The 20,454-nt window shown below is 36.9% G+C and overlaps 1 pseudogene; it reads right to left on the bottom strand.

Moving 5' to 3' along the window:
- LOC149541670 (protein QUIRKY-like) overlaps nt 1–15,555 on the bottom strand; it is a 39,556-nt pseudogene extending 24,001 nt beyond the window's left edge.
- Between the last annotated feature and the right edge of the window lie 4,899 nt (nt 15,556–20,454).

Genomic DNA, 20,454 nt, shown 5'->3' with positions numbered 1-20,454 from the left:
TGAATATAATGACCTTAAGTAATTTTTGGTTCCAATATCAAATATCTCATTAAGTGATTGAGGGCATGGATTCATTCTTTGTTTACATAGGGAGTTAAATGCACCACTTTGTGGACTCACTCTATGTTTACTTGGAAAGTTAAATATTCCATTGTTCAACCCATTTTTCATTTGTGAGTAGTATTGATTAGTAGTCTTAGATTACTTTTGATTGATCTAGATTGCTATCTTGGGTTATTGGACTCGCTAGTCCGTCGACCCCTCATTTCTACCCCGTGGTTGGAAGATCAGTGCCACATTAAGGGGGAGGGGTCTACAAGAAAGAACCATTAATTGCTCCACTAGGCAACCCTTTTGTGCTTTTTGGAACTCACTTGTTTTCTAAGGTGTGGAGACACTTTGAGTTGGTGTGAAGAGTTAAATGTTCCACTTTTGGACTCACTTTGAGTTGGTGTGAAAAGTTAAATGTTCCACTTTTGGACTCACTTTAATTTTGTGTGAAGAGTTAAATGTTCCACTTTTGGACTCTCTTCACATTCTCTTGAAGGGTTAAATGTTTCACTTTTGGACTCGCTTCACATTATCTTAAAGGGTTAAATGTTTCACTTTTGTACTCACTTCGCATTTACTTGAAGAGTTAAGTGTTCCACCTTTAGTGCTATAAATAATTTTGATAGTGAATTACTTACTTTTTATTTCTAAGAGGCCTGCTCAAGGATTTCATCACCCCTTGGGATGACCTCAACTCCTGTGTTTCAGCGGAGTATAAATATCGAGAGGTGAATCCAAAGACACCTCTCTTGGTAATTGAGTTTGATATCACTCTTGGATAAGCCTCAAAGAAATTTATACCTTTGAGAAGTGAAGGAGGAGATTTGGGTTATCGTCTCCCCCTGGCTGTGTGATTTTTGATTCTTCTCATCTACAGATTTGGACCTCATGTACCTTGTGTATATCAAGGACTTCTTTTAGAAAGCCACGTATATCTTTGTAGACAACTTGCTAAGGTGTTGGTGTGTTCTAAGTGGCTACTAAAACATTGTGAAGAACATACACAAGTAGAACCTTTAAGGAGTAGAAATACTAAGCCACTATACTTGTTCATGCGCAAGGTTGCTTTGCCCTTTTCTCATTGTTTGAAGACTGTTTGCTTGAAATCCCTGATTGCTATCTTGTGTGCTTGATTCATGATAGAGAATCTATTGATACATCTAATTGGATATTTAAAATAAACAAAATTTGAGTTCTTGAGCTAAGACATTACGATCAAATAACTTTATTATCCTATTATTTCCAATCTTTCTAGGTTGATCCCATTTGGATTAGGCTACTTTTCCCATTGTTAGAAGCCTTTTTGCACCATGGGTTATTTTGCTTTAACCTCTTGAATTAGTAGTCATTGATTTCACAAGAGACCTTTTTTGGAGTTGGTGAGTTAGAGTTTTTCCTTGTTGAGAAAGATATACCTTGGATTCTTTGATATTATGCTTGGAGAGTCTTAGTAATATTTTATCCATCCACTTTCATAAAAATTCAATTTTAATTATTTATAATTTGGGTAAATCATCCTCCTGGTCCATATGTGCTAGGGTTTTCATCCAAAGTTGTGGGAACCTCTGTGGCAGTGTTGGTTTACACCTATTGCAAAATTCTATCTTATCACATCTCTTTTGGACAAGTGGGAGCTTCTACTATCCTAGTTTGGTACCAATGTTTCTTAGGGTTATCCTATCAACTAGTACCTTTTCTTTCATGTTGGTTACAAGTTCTATTATATGTTTCTTAACATTCAAATGATCTCAAATGGTATCAAAAATTTATAAAATGACTCTTGGTCTTCTTTCTTCTTCATCTTTCATGTCTTCCTAATCTCCCATTTCCATTCTTCCTCTTCTTCATGTCTTCTTGATTCTTTTCCTCCTATTATCTACCTTCTTCTATTTATCCTTTCTCTTCTTCTATGCTTGATTCTTCTTCTTCTAGAACCATGGATCTTGAATATCTTTTTAGGGATCCTCATTTGAGCTCAGATGAAATCCACCTCCTTCTTGAATTTGAAAAGTGTTGTTGCTCCAATGGATACATGGATGCTAACGTTGCAACAAAAATGATTAAAAAAATGGATAAATCAAACACCTTTGCTAGGATCATGTGCAAGATCAAATCACAATATCCTTCTTCCAAATATTTCCCATCTTCCAAGTCTTATCATGATTCTTCTAAATATCATATAGATTTTCCATCTTCTAAGTCTTATCATGATTCTTCTAAATATCGTACAGATTCTTCATCCTCCAAGTCTTATCATGATTCTTCTAAATATCATTCAAATTCCTTTTCTTCCATGTCTTATCATGATTCTTCTAAATATCCTTCATATTCTTCATCTTCTAAGTCTTACGATAATTCTTCTAAATATCATTCACATACTTCATTTTCTAAATCTTATCATGATTCTTCTAAATATCCTTCACATTCTTCATATTTTAAGTCTTATCACGATTCTTCTAAATATCATTCAAATTCTTCATCTTCTAAGTCTTATTATGATTCTTCTAACTATCATTCACATTCTTCATATTCCGAGTCTTACCATGACTCTTCTAAATATCATCCATCTAGGTCTTCACCTACTTCTTCTTCATGATATCATTCTTATTGTACTTCTACCAAGAGTCTTATTCCTCTTATTGAGACATATGATAATAAACAACATGAAAAGTCTTGTGATATGCCTATCTAAAATTCCTATAGTGACAATGATTATGATGATGATGATTATTACATTCCTACAGTTCCTAAAAGTCCTCCTAGTCCTATGCTTGTGCTTAAAAGGGACGAGTCACAGATAAATATTAATGGGAATCCACATGAATCAAATCTTGAAAACAACATTGATAAATTTTGTGAAAAATACCTAAATGATAAATCTACATTTTTCGATGAAGAGAAAGCATTTTTTTGTGCTATAATACAAGATCAATGGGATAAGAGTTCCTCTTCTAAGAAACCTCATGCTAAAAATAAAGATTACACTCTTGAGCAAGATCATGTTAATGTTGAGCCTTTGTCTTCTGATGCTCCCCTTCCATCTTCTACTTCCTCCACTATCTATACATCCCTTAAAGATTATGAGTCTCTGAAATCTTCAATCAATCCTTCATCCAACAAAGATCCTTACAATTTTCATTCAGTTCCTTACAGTTATTCTCAAGGGCTACCTCTTAAAGAAACTCAAGCTAACCTTTACTTGGCTACAAATACTTTTGATAATGCTAAACCTAAAGAGCCTAAACCTTCATGCGCTATAGTTGCACCTTTCGAAGATGATACTTCCATTAAGGTTATTAAAAATAGTGTTGTTACTTACAGTGTTGAGCCTATTGAAAATCAAGAGAGAAACTCTACACTTATGTTATCCAAAGATCCTTGTCAAGATCAAAGTCTTCTATCTTCTTGTTCTATCACTCCATGTTCGCTTTCACTTTCTACTCTTCCTAAGTCTTCTCAAGCTTCAAGTACTCCTATCAAAGAAGTTGCTCCTATTCAAGATGTTCATGATCCTATTGGAAATCCTAATGCTCACTCTAAAGATGCTAATGTCCTTGATTGTAATATAGATGTTAATGAACTTAATGATTACCCTTTCACATCTTCCACATCCATCCTTGGACCTCCCCCATTGATACTAAATGCTTCATGTCTTCCTTCCATCTTGGTTCCTTATGTCCCTTCACTTTCCCCTCTCAACTCTCCTAATTCTTTATACATCTTGGGTCCTTACATCCCTCCTTCTCCTATCTTTCCTCAAGATCAACATAGATGCATATCCTTGAATCCTTTTCATCCACCCACTCACCTAAACCAGTCATATCATCCTTCTTCTTCCACAAGTCCCAAGTCTTTTGGAAGTAACTTGAATGTTCAATACAAGAAAAAGAAGCAATTCAAGAATCCATATAAAAAACACCACCATGTCTCCTCTAATCGACATGGGGGCATAAAATCAAAAGAGATATCTTAGAAAAAAATTATAAGACAAGTACGGGTTCCAAAATACATCATTGAAGATATTATCTCTACATCATCAAAAAGAAATGAAAAAATGCCTATGGCTATATGGATTCCAAAGTCTCTCTTGAGAGAGTCTAATGTTGAACAACAATTGAAGTTGACATTCAATCTTTCAAAGAAGTCCACTTCATCTTCTTCCAAAAGCATTCTTCCATTCCATGTGCCTAAATTGTAACCTCACACCATATTTCTTCAGGTATTCCTTCATTGACTTTTTCTCCATCCTCTCGCCATCCTTCAAGGTGTGTGTTGACATTGATCTTGCCTTCATTTCCATCTTTCAATCTCACTCGCTTTGCATAAAGCCATATCCTCCATTTTTGTCTTCCATCCTTTTTTCCCTATCAGCATCTTTGAGCATGTCATTTCAAATCCTTTGTATATCATGGTTTAAACTTTCAAGGAGCATTATCTCAAAAGCATGACTTCTTCCAAAAAAAAAAATTTTAAAAATAAAAATAAATAAAAAATTGAAAAAAATTTGAAAATATGCCTTGGTGAAAACTTGGTAATCAGGCACCTTGGTAGCAAAAGTAAAGAGAAATAAATTCATCCTATGGTGACAACCACTCCCTTGTGGCACCTTGGATAAATACCATGATGAAAACCTAACAATCAGGCATCATGCGTAGTTCTTCTACATCTTTCATCCATTTCGTCTTCTCTCTTTGATCTTGACAATGTTGACCTATACACAAATGTTTGGTTATCTTGTGAGCTATTATATGATGATCTTTTTTTCATTCATTTCATGTTTAGCCTTCATATCTATTTTTGTCCATCCATTCTAGTCTTTCACTATCCTTTTCCCATTTACCCCTTTGGTCTTGATCTAATACATTTTAAAAAAAAAAGAAAGTAAAATATGATGCTATGAAGCCTCTTGACATGTCTACTTCTTTGGATTGCATCTTTCCCACTTTTACATTATGCTTTCATGAATTATCCTATGTTGGCCTTTCATTTCTTGTCCAAATGTGCTTCACATGACAATTTTCTCTAGCTTGGGTACTCTTGAGGAGTCAGCCTTTGAAGATCACTTTCACTTGCTTCATACACTCCTTGCTTATCCATCATATCCATTAGCTTATTGCTCCATCATGTCCTCCACCTTGTTAGACATTGGGACTGCATGATGTGATCTTGCTTGAGAGTTTGGTCATTGTTTTTGGTTGGGGGCATTGTATATTATTTGTACATATTTATTGATCCTGAAAAATTACAAAAAAATGATATATTTGCAAAAAAAAATTATATTTCAAATATCCAAAAAAATGATATACTGTGAAAATTATAAAAATTGGAAAATATCCTGAAAAAATGATCATCTTAGTAATAAGTGCTTTGATGTATCTCCAAAAAAAATCATATATTCTAAAAATACATTAAAAATTCAAAAAAAATAAAATAGAAAGAGTGCCTTGGTGAAAACCTGGAAACAGGTGCATTGGTAGCAAAAAATATAAAAAAATTATAAAAAATCTTGAAAAAAATAAAAAATAAAAAAATACTTATTTTTTTAGCGCATGTCCTTAACACTTAACCTTTCTCCATCATGCCTTGTCCTTGTTGCCTTGGTTTGGAATTGGTCTTTGTCTAGGGGGCATAACTATGTTAGCTTTGGTCTCTTGGATGTGTTAGTCTTTAGGACACTTCACAAACGGTGTTTTTCAACACCCATTGACTTCGAGTGTTTTTCAACACTTATTGGTTTGGTCTTACCCAATTTTGTCATGTGATCTTCCCTTCCTGCAAACATTTGATCCTTATCCTCCAATCTCAGTATCAGTTAACACAGTTAAATTTTAAACGCAACACTTAATGCTTGACTTATGTCATGATTTTTTCTTTGTGTGCTGACTCTTATTGATTTTTGTTGAGTGTCCTTGTCTGATAAGTCTCTCCATGATGTATCGCTAGAGGACTTGGGGCATGGTACATGTTTTTATTTATTTTTTGCTTGCGGGTGTGGTCTTGAAACTCTAGAGTGTCTCTTGTTGTCCCCTTGAAATGCTTAGGAGATTTGAGGCATCATCCTTGATTGTTTTTGCACAACCATTCTTATGGTCATCTTGGCATCTATGCCTTGATGCGAGCATGGTTTTTCTACATTAAATTGGGTGAGCTAATATTAAAGTCATCTTGATCTTTATGTCTTTGATGCTTATGTTAGAATCTTTCCACATTCCAATCCGATATTAATTACATTCATATCTTTATAGTTGCGCTTGTGACTATTGACGATTGTGTGATTTTTTGATGTCTGTTAATAATCGCCCACTGATGGAAATAAGTTCTTTTACATTCTCTAATGAATGATGAACACCTTTGCATTTTCATGTAGCTTGCATTATTAGACTTCATGTTAGTTTGCATTTTTAGGCTGTATTATGAGTTTGAGAGGGTTTTCCCTTCATCCTCCTTGTGGACTTTTAATCAACTGTGGCCACATTTTGATCTTTATTTCCTTATCTTCTTTCGTGTCTCAATCAAAATTTCTATCTTAAACAATTGATTGATTTTGGGGCATTTTCTTTTCTTCTTTCTATTTCTTTCTATATCTTTCAAACTTCTATCTTCCATTTTCTTTTTCCCCACTTGCTTTCTTCTAAATCACCTTTGGGGCATAATATTTCATGCTTGATCTAGCTTGGTTCTATGATTCTTATATCTTTCATCTTACATCAAGAACCTTATCTTTTGTTCGATTTGATCAAATTTATCAATTTGTTGTTTCTCCTCTATCTCATTTTGATTTCGATCATGAGGGGGCAGCAATTATCAACTTCAATCCTTGATTCAGTTTTACCAATTTTATCCTTGACTTTTTCAAGTCAAAATTTATTTGTATTCTTTGTCCTGATGTGTTCCCGATTCGACCACACATCTGGGTTGTTTTGTGATCCCAAATTGACCTCACACTTCAATTTCTTTCTTTGACTACATGTGTTCCCAAATCGATCACACATTAGTCAAAGAGGGGCAAATGTATGCACCCTAAAATGGTCGCCTAGACTATGGGCGCCCATTATTCAATTTTTCAATTTATCGAATTTCTTGAATCAATGGTTTGCAATATTTTATTAAATCAATTTAAATTAATTTCTTTGATCAAATTTGATTATTTCATTTCTAATGTTGATCATTTTATCCTAAGTCTTATTTAATTAAAAGAAAATCTCCCTTTTAATTAAATAAAATAAGTCCTTATTTAATTAAAAGAAAACCTCTCTTTTAATTAAATAATTCATCCGCGTTTAATTAATTAAGAGAAAAACCCCTATTTTAATTTAATTAAATATTTCCTATTTAATTGAAAGAACTTGCTCCCTTTTAATTAAATAAATTAAACCCACTTGAAAAAAGAAATAAATTAAATTAAGATTAAATAAATATTTTATTTATTTTCTCTACACTTAAATGCACATATTTGTAAGTGGGACTTATCTTTCCACTTTCTTCTCAACCACTCCTCTCTTCTCATTGGTGGAATTTTGTCTCACATGGATCAAACTCTATTATCCCATATTGGTTGTGAGAAGCCTCTCACCTCCATATTTTTCTTTATAAGGGAGAGCCCTCTCCTCATTTTGGACAACCACAAATCATCCATGATTCATCCGCAATTCATCCACAATTCATTCATAATTCATCCACAATTATGCTATTGTTATGCTACGGGTTTGGAGAGCAATTTTTGAAGAAGGAGTTTAAGCATCAAAGCTTTTTGTGGAGAACTTCTATCTTCTTGTCTTATTCTCTCATGCGTTCATGGCTTCCATCATGAGGCTTTTATCATTGCATTTGCATATTAGTTTAGAGTCATATTTTATTTCATAGATTAGATCTTGATTTGTTTTGCATTGTTATCATTTAGATTAGTTTTCATTTTCATTTGCATGCATATTTTTAGATCCTTGAATCTCTTGTTTCATGGTGTACTTGCATGGGCACAAACTAGGTCAAGCTGAGGGCCTCCATTACAAACCCTTGCACTCCATGAATAGAGAGCTATGAGTCACCATTTGAGACCTCATTTTTGAGTAATCTTGAATATAATGACTCATAGAAGTGTGCTCAAATTTTAGGCATACATTTTTGGCACCCACCGTGGGGCAACCCACCTTTTCTTTCTGGTTTTTGTGTAGATCTGTTTGTAGACTCAAAGAAACCCTAGATTTGGAAGATTTGATCATATATTTTAAATGGCTAGGTATTTTGATCTGAATTTCTTTTTGGAGGGTGGCGATGTATTCGAAAAGCTTTGTTCAAATGTTCAGGTTTTGTTGAAACATTTTCGATTTTTTATCATTTTTCCTTGATTTTTCATATAAAATCATTTTCGGGAGTAAATCACCACTTTTTTTGGAAAAAATTATAGTTTTGGAAAGCTCTTGGAATTTTAAATAGAGTTGGTTCTTTGTGTTTCAATTTTAGAGGTCATATTAGGGGTCAATAATTTGATTTGCAAAAACTAGTCTGTTTTTACAAAATGACTCCTTAAGGCACAAATTAAAAGATCTTTTCAAAAAATTTACATTTTTGGAAAGCTCTCTGATTTCTAATAGGGTTTACTTTTATGTATTTGAGTTTTGGATCCGAATTCATATCATGTAGATCCAATCTTTATGACTACGTCAAAAAAATCAATTGAAAAAAAAAGGGCATTTAATGTATAGTTTGCATTTCAATTTTACAATGAATCAGTGCATTATGTGGGCTTTCATTTGGGTTACTTGCTGATTATTATCAGTCTTAAAATTTAGATTTTTAGAGCTAACCCTAGTTTTGCATGAGTTGGACATATATTGCATATCTTGTGTTTCCTTGTGTTATTTGTTGTTTTGTTCATTGCGAGCGAGCAATCAAGCGTAAACGAAAGGTACAACAAAGAAAAGAAAAGACGCGTTGCAAGGATTATCAGGTATTTTGTTTGAACTCTAAAATATTTAGATTTGGGATTAAAATTAAACCTCTCGTGTGTTTGGCTTGAGTGTTTTACATGCTTTCATAGAACACATTTCAATTGATGCTCTTAATGGGAAATGAATGAACATAGATTTGCTTTCATACAAGTTTGTGTAAGTGAATGCTTGTGTTTAAACCTTAAGTAATTTTTGGTTCCAATATCAAATATCTCATTAAGTGATTGAGGGCATTGATTCATTCCTTGTTTACATAGGGAGTTAAATGAACCACTTTGTGGACTCACTCTATGTGTACTTGGAAAGTTAAATATTCCATTTTTCAACCCCTTTTTCATTTGTGAGTAGTATTGATTAGTAGTCTTAGATTACTTGAGATTTATCTAGATTTCTATCTTGGGTTATTGGACTTGCTAATCCATCGACCCATCATTTCTGCCCTGTGGTTGCAAGATCAACGACACATTAAGGGGGAGGGGTCTACAGGAAAGAAGCGTTAATTGCTCCACTAGGCAACCCTTTTGTGCTTTTTGGAACTCACTTGTTTTCTAAGGTGTGGACTCACTTTGAGTTGGTGTGAAGAGTTAAATGTTCCACTTTTGGACTCACTTTGAGTTGGTGTGAAGAGTTAAATGTACCACTTTTGGACTCACTTTGAGTTTGTGTGAAGGGTTAAATGTTCCACTTTTGGACTTGCTTCACATTCTCTTGAAGGGTTAAATGTTTCACTTTTGGACTCGCTTCACATTATCTTAAAGGGTTAAATGTTCCACTTTTGGACTCATTTCACATTTACTTGAAGAGTTAAGTGTTCCACCTTTATTGCTCTAAATAATTTTGATAGTGAATTACTTACTTTTTATTTCTAGGAGGCCCGGTCGGGGATTTCATCACCCCTTGGGACGACCTCAACTCCTGTGTTCTGGCAGAGTATAAATATTGGGAGGTGAATCCAAAGACACCTCTCTTGGGAATTGAGTTTGATATCACTCTTTGCTAAGCCTCAAAGAACTTTATACCTTTGAGAAGTGAAGGAGGAGATTTGGGTTATCGTCTCCCCCTGGCTATGTGATTTTAGATTCTTCTCATCTACAGATTTGGACCTCACGTACCTTGCGTATATCGAGGACTCCTTTTAGAAAGCCACGTATATCCTTTTAGGAAACTTGATAAGGTGTTGTCTTGTTCTAAGTGGCTACTAAAACATTTTCAAGAACATACACAAGTAGAACCTTTAAGGAGTAGAAATACTAAGTCACTATACTTGTTCATGCGCAAGGTTGCTTTGCCCTTTGCTCATTGTTTGAAGACTATTTGCTTGAAATCCCTGATTTCTATCTTGTGTGCTTGGTTCATGATAGAGAATCTATTGATACATCTAGTTGGATATTTAACATGAACAAAATCTGAGTTCTTGAGCTAAGACTTTACGATCAAATAACTTTGTTATCCTATTATTTCCAATCTTTCTAGGTTGATCCTGTTAAGATAAGGCTACTTTTCCCATTGTTAGAAGCCTTTTTACACCATGGGTTATTGTGCTTTGACCTCTTGAATTAGTAGTCATTGATTTCACAAGAGACCTTGTTTGGAGTTGGTGAGTTAGAGTCCGTCCTTGTTGAGAAAGATATACCTTGGATTCTTTGATATTATGCTTGGAGAGTCTTAGTAATCTCTTGTCCATCCACTTTCATAAAAATTCAATTTTAATTATTTATAATTTGGGTAAATCATCGTCCTAGTTCATATGTGCTAGGGTATTCACCCAAAGTTGTGGGCACCTCTGTGGCAGTGTTGGTTTACACCTATTGTAAAATTCTATCTTATCACATCTCTTTTGGACAAGTGAGAGCTTTTACTATCCTAGTTTGGTACCAATGTTTCTTAGGGTTATCCTATCAACTAGTACCTTTTCTTTCATGTTCGTTACAAGTGCTATTATATGTTTCTTAACATTCAAATGATCTCAAATGGTATCAAATTTTATAAAATGACTCTTGGTCTTCTTTCTTCTTCATCTTTCATGTCTTCCTAATCTCCCATTTCCATTCTTCCTCTTCTTCATGTCTTCTTGATTCGTTTCCTCCTATTATCTACCTTCTCCTATTTATCCTTTCTCTTCTTCTATGCTTGATTCTTCTTCTTCTAGAACCATGGATCTTGGATATCTTTTTAGGGATCCTCATTTGAGCTCAGATGAAATCCACCTCCTTCTTTAATTTGAAAAGTGTTGTTGCTCCAATGGATACATGGATGTTAACGTTGCAACAAAAATGATTAAAAAAATGGATAAATCAGACACCTTTGCTAGGATCATGTGCAAGATCAAATCACAGTATCCTTCTTCCAAATATTTCCCATCTTCCAAGTCTTATCATGATTCTTCTAAATATCATTCAAATTTTCCATCTTCCAAGTCTTATCATGATTCTTCTAAATGTCATACAGATTCTTCATCCTCCAAGTCTTATCATGATTCTTCTAAATATCATTCAAATTCCTTATCTTCCAAGTCTTATCATGATTCTTCTAAATATCCTTCATATTCTTCATCTTCTAAGTCTTACGATAATTCTTCTAAATATCATTCACATACTTCATTTTCTAAATCTTATTATGATATATAGCTTGGATTTTTTTCTTAGATTTTAGAGACAAAAGTGGGGCATTTTATACCGAATTCATTTGGAAAGTTAAATGATGCACTAAGTGATTACACAATTTCAGCCCATCCTTAATCATTTCCATAACAATGCCTTACCTCGACTTGCCAAGTGTTTGGCCACTCTAGATGTACCAAAAAAGGCTTAACTATTTGGGAGTTCAAGCCTCCATTATTATCTTAAACCATATGTTATAAAGAAAACTAACTATAACTTTGTATGGTGCATCAATTGACACATATTCTATGCTACTAAAACTCAATTTTTTTTGGAATTCTTAGAGGCCTTTCATGTGCCTTCTCTTTTTGTTGGGGTCTATTAGGGATAACATAAAAAAAATAGCCAAAATTATGCACTAGTTGACATAGTCTTTCATCATCTAATCTATAATTTGTTCACCCTCGAGTGAAAGTCCAATAATAAATCTTGATTTTTGTGTAACCTTATGATTCTGGACTACGGGAATATTTCCATTCACAGTTCTATACTCCAATGCCAAGGAAAAGATAGAGAATCTTAACATTCACATTCAAGGTTTGCATTATTTTCCACATTTGTGCACTCTTCTATGCATAAACAACAATCAAAATCTAAATATTTTGTGATGTAGACTAAGGGAAATACAACGAGTAGCTAGGAAATATTTTAGGTTAGTTGTGCATGTGAAAAGTGCTCTTCGCATTAGAGTTCCAGACTTTCAAAATATTTCCAAAAAAAAACCAAATATCTAACTTGTGGCCGCAAACTAGAATTTCATACCATTGAGTAATTTTTTGCATCTGATGCAATTTTACATGCACAAGAAAAAATTGGAATAGAGTTTTCCATCACTTTATGGGCTACTTCACCAACACCAATTGTTATTGCTAGCAGACCTGAAAGAATTTATAAAATTCTTTCATCTCCCAAATTAGAAAATCTTGTGGAATAGCAATAGAGCTACTATGTAAAACATTTCTAACTATAATTTACCTAGAGCGTGTGCAACAAGACCCACTTGAGAAGAAGACTTTTTTTTTATTAATTTCATAAACATATCGAGCAAAGTTTCATTTCTGCAAGAAAGCTGATGGTTTAGACAAGTATCCAATTTACATAACAATTGTCCATAATTTTAAATGTGTAGTATTTTTAAGTCCATTGTAAATGCTTACAATGTTTTTGAAATCACTTATTTGTAATGTTGTAGTACTATAATTTTGAGTATTTTCTCAATTTAACATTTTTGGTCTATTTTGTCCAATTCTGATTGTTTTAGACCCTTGTATGTCATAGAAAATAATAATTTTAGCAATGTTCATAAGTATATCAATGGGTATAAAACATAGAAGTAGGAATATTATCCAAATAAAGAGAAACATAAGGATTAAACATATGCCATATTTGACAAAGATGATATTCTTACTTGCTTTCTACAAATTCATATTGAAAATCATTCATGAAAGCATTGATAAAACCTTTTAGACCATTTTATGGAAGATGATATTAAAAGGAGAGAAAGTTGTTTGTATTAGATATCCATATCACAAAACTACCATATTTTTCTGAGTGTATTGTTGTCACTTAGGTTTTCACCCTTGTCCAAGGCCTATGCACAAGGAGAACCTAGTGAAACATGGAAACAACCTCCAAGCTATGGGACTTGAACTACAAGGTTGAGTCTCTAGAGAAGGTCGGCTTCCTCTTACTGTCAGGGTGCACCTATCTATTCTCAGAAGAAAAGGGAGAAAGAGAACAATAAAGAAAATCTACCTAGTCTAATCTAAGGCGGTGATGCACCAAAATAGAGTGTTCAGACTCATTTCTGCCCATATATGCGCTACAGAACTAGAGTAACATCCAAAAGTCATACACATCCAAACTTATATTGATCAATAATCACATACAGATCAGGAAACCAACTGAATGACACCAGGGAAAGGAGATCTCACTTGTATGTTATTCAATAGGCCAAAGATAGATACGACATGTGGACTACTGATCTCAATAATGCATCAATGAGAGGCAAAACAATGCATATGCACATTAATGGCTGAAAGAGATGATACAGGATGTTATCTAACTCAGAGACAAAGGGGTTTTTACACTGCAAATCCATGAGCAGTAGTAGAGAAAATCAGGAAGAGTCGACCCTGGGAACAAATCGCAAAATTGCCTTTATAGATCAGGCATAACTTGAAGATTTCTGCGTTACATTTACTTCCTACCTACTGGCATCGAACCCCAAAATATCCGATCAAAGATCACACTCGAGCATGACTTTGAAGTACCAAATCAGATATTCGACTGAAAGAACTCCTCAAGTAGATAGAGCGGCGCCAATGAATGATACTGACATAGTAGATGGATCGACTGGGATGGTGGAGTGTTTCCCTATGCTTGGCATTCATTCCTGGTAGGTCGAAAATGATCGCAAAGATCAAATTGCAAGATAACCTCGATCATCTTCATTTTTTGATTCATGAATCAGCCTAGTCAAAAGGTCAACCAGGCTCCTTACACGTCAACTAGGCCACACGAGCCAACTATATTTCTTTATTTTGCCACCTGAGGAAGTCCTCCTGTGGTTGACCTTCCGTCATTGAACTACTACGCCACCCTTCAGACGGTTATCACTAATTGCGATGGTTATATTATCTGCCAGCCGACCGTCAATCTTGACCGGGCCAATAGGACACGTTTCATCCAGGCGCGTTGTCGCTAACACTATCTCCCGAGCAGTTCTTCATAGTGCAATGGCGCCCACCGCAGATCTGTCTCCATTTGATGACCAGAATCGCCTCGTACTGCCCTGAGCTATTTCTATTCCGGGCCCATCACATTTGGTGCCACCTTGGCAATTGATCTTCATCCGAATGACATATGGCAACAACTCAGCGATCCATTCTGGTGAGACTTGACCCCACCGACACGTGGCGGATGGTCGCTATGTCGCCATGTTAAAACCCATGCATCTCTTCCATAGCGAGATGGCGCCATCTGTTGATCTAAATCGATCTGACGGTGTGCAAGGAAGATCATTCCCCTCAGTGTATCGATGAATAAGAATTGGCCACGTATCATCCTCGCTGACATCCCCAAACCCACGAGGACGCGTTTCCTTCAGGTGCAATGTCGTTAACATAAGACTCGCGCAGCTCTTCTATAGCGCGATGGTGCCTGCCGTCGATCGGCCCTGATCTGACAGTGGAGATCTTACCTTTCCATGTACTGGTGACACTGACTGAACTCTAACTTGGAGGACGTGGTCGCTCTTTATTGGCCCAATGAAACACCTCCCTGGTCTGACAAAGCACCAACTCAGAGGGTCTATATTGCCTTGACCCCACTGATGAATACATGGCTACATCTGATTCGCCACCATGGCGCTGGGCTCCTGACTGCTCATGCGAAGTACTTGCTGGGACCCAACATGCCTGGTTTCTTCTCGCCACGGTGGATTTTCCGATTGGGCGCTATGTCGCCATCAGAAAATGCATTGGTTTTTCGTTGGTGCCATAGCGCCTCGCCATGTTTTGAAACTTCCGAGCCGTGAAACTGTCTGCCCGTCACCACGAAACCTCTATCCTTCTGTACTTTGTGACCTGCGATCAAACTCTAAATGACACCTGGCGATCCCTAGTGAGACCTGGCCCATGTCGATCCACATGGCGGATGGTCGCCATGTTGCTATGATAAAATCTACACATCTTCGCCATAGCGAGATGGCACCATCTGTTGATGCAATCCAATCCAATAGTGGAGAGGACCATCGCACTTTGTACTTCTGCCTACCATGTCGACACACCTAGCATCGCCCTGCGACACGGTCCCACCTGACACGTGGCATCAGGGCGCAATGTCGCTATCATAACCCTCGCGTATCTCCACCATAGCGCGATGGCGCTTACCATCGATCCAAGCCGATCCGACGGTGGAGATCATAGACCCTGACAGTGTGAGCCGTGCTGACAGAAATTTTGGCCTGGTTACACATGGTCCCTTTTGATTTGCCATCTAGAACACCTAATCACGTCGATCATTGAAACTTGTTGCCGTGACTATTTCTGCCGGGCGCTATGTCGCTATGGAGATTTTCTGGCTAATATGCAATAGCGACATAGCAGACAAGGCACTGTGGAACTTTTTCGACCCGCCAAACGCTAGACCCACCTCTGCAACATGTCTTCAGGGTGTCATCGCGCTATCATAAATATCATGCATTTTCTTTATAGTGCGATGGTGCCAACCGTCGATCTGCTTAGATCTGACGGCCAAAAACTTGTGGGTCACAACATTAAAATATTAATTCAAGGCTAACCATTGAATGAGTCACGCTTTCAAAATTTAAATCCTTGGTGGCAAAACCAGAGGTAACACTTTTGGCGACTCACAGGGGGCATGAGCCTACTCGATGCATGACCAGTGCCTGAGAATGATCCATTGGGCCATGGAGTCAGAAAAGAGGGCTTGGAAGGTACGAAACCGAGAGCTGCAAGAAACCCTAACCCTAAATGAGGAAATCAAAACATTAAAAACCCTTGAACTCTGGCTCTGTCCCTACGACTTGGAAACAAAAAACAAGACCTCCTTAGCGACCTGAGACTTGTCAAAATTTTGAGAACTGGTGACTCACGAAGTGAGCCATGTGCACGCGCACTTATTGAAAAATAGGAACAACAGGAAGCAACTAAACTAATTATGTACATGGATTCACAATCCTTCAGAAACAGGGCTTCAAATGGATCCCATTGATTGAAATGGGCAGAACTTCACCATTTGGCCTGCTTAGCTGGAACGCATTGGCCTGTTTGCAATTGGAGATCAGATAAGGGCCACTCCACAATGCATCAAATTTGGAATGTCTTCCTGGTTTTACTCTTTCTGAATCCCACTTGAAAACCAAATCCCCTTCTCTGAAGATTATGGCCCTTGCCTTCTTGTCAAAGCTCCTCTTCATTTGCTGGTGATGTATCTCTAGAGTTTGCATAGCTTTGCTTCTCTTTTCTTCCAGTTCAATTAGTTCTGCCATTCTTACTGACATGGCATCATCTTCAATTAGTTCCAGCTGATGAGCCAACTCCAAGGATGGGAATTCCAATGAGATTGGGAGTCTGGCCTCCCTACCATATACCAGCACAAAAGGTGAATTCCCAATAGATCTCTTGGGCATTATCCTATCAGCCCATAGAGTAGTTCTTAGCTTCTTATGCCAGGCCCTCTGGTTGTCTTCTATTTTTCTCTTTATGATTCTGATCAAATTCTTGTTGGAAGATTTAGCCAAACAATTACCTTGAGGATAGTAGTTCGATGATGTGCTCAGATAGATGTTATGATCCATTGCCCATGCACAAATCTGGGTTTCAACAAAAGATTTGGCATTATCTGAGATGATAGTAGAAGGAGCACCAAATCTAGATACAATTCCATCAAGGAATTCAACAATTGATGGCTCTGTAGCATCCTTCAAGGCAACTGCCTCTGTCCACCTAGTGAAATAATCAGTAGCAGCCAAAATCCATTTATGACCTGCACTAGATGGAGGATTAATGGGGCCTATAAAATCCAACCCCCACTGGGTGAAGGGCTGATCCACCTGAATAGGATGAAGAGGAAGAGTTGCAAGTCTCTATTTGCCTGAGAAGAAAGCACACTTCTCACATTTTCTCACATACCTATGACAATCATGAAACCAGGATGGCCAGTAATAACCAGCCCTCATGATCTTCATGGCAGTTGTTCTCGTAGAGAAGTGGCCACCATCAGGGCCATCATGGAGTTCTTTAATCATCCTTTCAGCCTGATCCTCTTCAACACATCTCAACAAGGTCCCATTAAAATCCCTCCTGAATAGGATATCATCAATCACAACATAGGGAATGGACTGTAGTCTATATTGTCTTCTCTTGGCTATCTCCAATCCCTGGGGGTATCCATTCCCTGATAAAAAGTTCTTCATGTCATCCATCCAGCTCTTTGGGGCATTAACATTTATTTCCTCCTGCTGCTCTGCAATCACCATAGCAACTTCTTCATCTGAATCCTGACTTGATAACATTTCTTTGCATAATCCTCTCCCTCTTAACAATTTGGTAATCTGAATGTCAACATCATATTCCATTACCCTAGTGATCCATCCAGCTCTCTTCTCACCGATATCTTTGTTTAACAAGAAGTCTTTTACACTTGCATGGGGCACCAACAAATGGATCCTATTATGGGATAAGAGGTGTCTGAATTTCTTCAAGGCTCTAATGACTGCAAGGGCTTGCTTCTCAACAAAGCTATACTTATCTTCATATTCCTTGAGCCCTTCACTAAAGAAGGCTATGGGCTTCTCCTCATTCTTGTCATTTGTTTGAGTCAAGACAGCAGAAATACTTGACTCACCACCTAAAGTGTAGAGGATGAAATCTTTTCAAAATTTGGGTTCATGAGGGTAGGGGCCGATGCTATGGCTGCCTTGATCTTTTCAAAACTCTCCTTCCCCTCCTTGGTCCATGAGAAGACCATATCTTTCTTGAGCATGGTTGTAAGGGGTTTCACCATGGTAGCAAGATTAGGAATAAAACTTCTTACAAAATTTATCCTACCAAGGAAACTTTGCAGCCCCTTCTTGTGTTTAGGGAGACGAAGGGCAAGTATTGCTTTTGTTCTTTCTGGATCAATGGTCAATCCATCCTTAGATACAATGTGTCCCAATAGTTTTCCTTGGTTTGTAGCAAAGACACACTTGGCTGGGTTGAGAGAAACCCCAAACTCTCTACATCTTAGAAATACCTATCTCAAATGATCAAGATGATCTTCTACATTCTTGGAATACACAGTTATATCATCAAGGTATACTAAGACAAACTTGTCAATTAATCTTTTGAAAGCTACCTCCATTGCCTTTTGGAATGTGGCACCTACATTTGTTAATCCAAATGGCATTTTGCAATAAGCATAGGTGCCCCATTTAGTACTAAATGTTGTCTTGTATCTATCAGACTCTTTAACCAGCACTTGGTTATAACCAGAAAACCCATCAAGAAAAGAGAATCTCCTTGACCCACTGACCTTGGACAGAATTTGATCCATAGAAGGGAGAGGATGGTGATCCTTAAGGGAAGATTGATTAAGATCCCTAAAGTCCACACACAATCTGATTTCTCCATTCTTCTTCCTCACAGGGACAAGGTTAGCTATCCATGATGAATGTTTAATAGGAAAAATTATGTTAGCTTCAATCAACTTGGATAGCTCTTTCGTCATCAAAGGTTCAATCTTGGGATTCACTGGCCTCTGTTTTTGTCTTACTGGTTTGACCCTATCAACCAAATCTATGGTATGCTGAAACAAACTAGGGTCGAAACCTTTTAAGTCATCATACGTCCAAGCAAATACATCACTAAAATCTTGACATAGATGAATGAAATTTTCTTGCTCGGCTTCAGAACATACCTTTCCCATGTTAAGAGATTTTCCATCAGCAATAGTAACTGGGGCATGGTCATCCTTTTCTGCAGCTAGATTCATTCCTTTATCCCTTGACTGATCATCTGGATTAAAGACACTCTCCAAGGTAATGAGACCCTTGGGCAGCTTGTTGGAACTGAGATGAATGATCTGATCACCATATTGATCTTGTAGTCTTGACCAATTTCTCTCTAAAAATTTTGCTTCATTCTGCAAGAAGCTCACAATTTGCTCATCAAACTCAAACACTTGCCAATGAGTATTATTATCAGGAACAGCAGGCCTTACCACCACCCTTATTTGTTGTTTCTTTTCTTTCTCAAGATTCCTTGGCACATCATAAGATGCTCCCACTGCTGCAAGTCTATCAGCGTATTTATTTTCTCTCCTAGGAATGCTCCAAATATTAAATGCTTGGAAACCCTCAAGCAAATCCTAGACTCTGTGTTTATAAGACTTGAGCAAGCCATTTTTGGGGATATTCTGATTTCTCACTTGGTTCACTACCAACTCACTGTCCCCATATACTTTCAAGGCTTGAATTCCCCTCTTTTGGGAAAGTAGGAGACCTTTGATCAAAGATTCATACTCGGCCACATTATTGGTACAACTGAATTGGAGTCTAAAAGAGAAATAATATCTTATTTGTGCAAGAGAGATCAACATAACACCAGCCCCTGATCCATTTCTATTCCTTGAGCCATCAAAGTACATACTCCATACTCCATTTATGTCATCATTAGTCCTAACAAGGTCAGGAACTTGAACCTCTTTCTCTATTATGCAATATGTACTAAGGCCTGTCTCAAGAGTTTTCGACATAGGCTCAAACTAACATGTATTTGCCCACTCATCTAAGAAGAAATCAAGAATCTCTGCTATGGAAGTGATAGGCTCGTTTACTATGTTATTTTCGTCCATCTCTAGAATAGGGCAATTCATATTGATGAAGTTGGGAGTGTAGGGTTCAGTGTGATGAAGGGCTTGAGGTTCTGCTCTTATTGAAGCATTGGCCCCATATCTAGTCTTAAATGACATATAAGACCAATCAGCGGATATGAATCTACCAATTTGAGCAGTGAAGTCTCTTGAAAGACAGATGGCAAAATAGGGCTTGACCTCAGCAATAGATATGTCTTGAATCACAGTACAACCAGGGCATGCATGTAGGGCCATTTCCACACTTCTAAGGATGTCTACGGTTTTGACAATACTCCCATCTAGTTGTAACACATCCCTAACAATGGGCTCATATTTCATCCCTAAAGCATCAGCAACACACCTAGGCATTACTGAGCTACTAGCCCCCGAATCTATCATGCAATTATGTACTAATTTGCCCCCTATAATCAAAG

The sequence above is a fragment of the Cupressus sempervirens genome, chromosome 8 (genome assembly GCF_028749045.1).
Source record: "Cupressus sempervirens isolate cs-2001-9-10 chromosome 8, ASM2874904v1, whole genome shotgun sequence".
Classification (NCBI taxonomy): Eukaryota; Viridiplantae; Streptophyta; class Pinopsida; order Cupressales; family Cupressaceae; genus Cupressus; species Cupressus sempervirens.
Note: the sequence above shows the minus strand (reverse complement) of the source record. Positions and strands in the feature narration are given on the sequence as shown.